Below are 2,039 nucleotides of genomic sequence, written 5' to 3'. Positions count from 1 at the left end.
TGCTATTATCTGTATCTTGTCAATGGCAAATTGAGGCTAAAATGAACACTATTTTGGAGTAACAGTATATTAAACTTGGAATTTGATTCCCAGAGCACTTACCTGCCAAAGTAGTGACAAAGGATCTGTAGGAGAGGAGAAAGAATAGCTTCACCTTGGGTAGGTATTTTTAACATCAAATAGTCTGCTCAAGTTTCAAGGCATTTGCAAAATAAGTGCTTGGTCAAGTTCACTCTGCTCAACAATTAGCCATTATTGGTAGTGTAATTTTTTTCAGCAACAGTTTGTAAATAACAGCAGCTGGTTTATAAATATTACACAAATCTTAAAATGTACAATTGTTATCAGTATTTTGTTAACAGGCTACTAGGATGCTGCAAAGAAGAATTGTCATTTTAATAATTATTTGAGTAAAAGGGGAAAGTTATAAATATGATAGACATAAAAGTATTAATGTATACTTGATTCCAAGATCAAGATACTAGCTTTTAAAAAAACTAGCTTAGTATGCTATGAGATTTGTATGTTATTTCTAGAATTTGTCATTTTGTATCCAACATTTACATGTGCACACCTTTTAAGCCAGTCATTCTACCTGTAGAAATTTATTCTTAAAAAAATAGTCAAATAAGTGTGATGTGTGGGTATATGTGAATTATTGCATTTTAAAATAAAAATTATTTATATAAAACCCAGAAATACCTAAATGTCTATTGGTAGAGATTAAATAAATCGAGATAAGTCCTTAAAATAGAATACTATACAACCACTAGTAATTGATGTAAATTTTCATTTACTTGCATTTAAATAACTTCATAATATATTGTTAATTGAGGAAATGCAGTCTACAAGCTGATGTGGATAGTGTTATTCCATTACTGTAAAAAAGAATGTAAGTATCTTTATATGTGTCTAGAAAATTCTGGAAGGATATACACTTAAATTTTTGTAGTAGTTGCTTCTGAGTGATGGGATTTACATACATATATATTTCTTTAATTGTGACTGGGCATTATGCTAGGAACTACATGTACGATGGAGATAAAAATGATATTATTGCCCCATAAAGCTTAAATTCTAGATACTAAATGAATAAACATAAATAAAATTATTACAGATGGAGACAAAAGAAATATTTTATATAGGCAGTAGCTGTATCTCATAAATTTTGATATGTTGTATTTTTATTTTCATTATTTTATTATTTCTCTTTTTATGTATTCTTTGACCCGTGGGTTGTATAGAACTGTGCTATTTAGTTTCTGAATAATTGGGTATTTTTCATATATGTTTCTGTTACTGAATTCAAATTGAATTCCATTGTGGTCATAGAACATACATTGTATAACTGGATTCACAGCTTTTAAAATGATAAATAGTAGATGGGAATTAATCCTATTGAGTCAGTGTGCTTTCTCCTTAAAACCTTCCCTAGCGCTTCTGGCCTTCTTGCTAGCCTGCCTTCTTCTCTTAAATCATCAGCCAGTATTTTTTCTTTTCCCAGTGTACATTCACCTAAGTAAAAGGCTGTATATCCCTTTAGGGGAAGGACTGGGAGGATCGTCACAGTGTATAAGCCAGGGCCTTTTTCCTAGGGACCTGGCCACATTTTAAGCCATTGGGTTCCTATTCTGGACCTGAAAATCAGCTCAAGTCTGGAAAATGAGCAAAGGATTGTAGCTTTTTATTAGAGCAATCACTTTTAGTGTAGGGTCCTGCTCCTCTATTCTTGCTTACCTCCCAACCCTCCCAGTGACAGATAGTAAGCAGCGCCTGGTTGGCTGGCTGTCAATTTTGCATGTTGGGACCCCATTCTCTCTTAACTGTCTCAATTCCCTGCAGTTCCAGTGACCTTGGCTGCCCCTATGACCTTGCTGGTCTTCATAGCAATTGTAGCCTCCTGGGTTTGGCAGTTGAGCATCATAACACCTGCCTTCAATTACATCAGAATCCCATCATCTCCTGAGATATTAACTAACCCAGTTCTGTGAATGCCTTTCCTGCCACCATACCTGGTCTGCCAAGGGGGGTGCCCTTTT

The sequence above is a fragment of the Phocoena sinus genome, chromosome 3 (genome assembly GCF_008692025.1).
Source record: "Phocoena sinus isolate mPhoSin1 chromosome 3, mPhoSin1.pri, whole genome shotgun sequence".
Lineage (NCBI taxonomy): Eukaryota > Metazoa > Chordata > Mammalia > Artiodactyla > Phocoenidae > Phocoena > Phocoena sinus.
Note: the sequence above shows the minus strand (reverse complement) of the source record.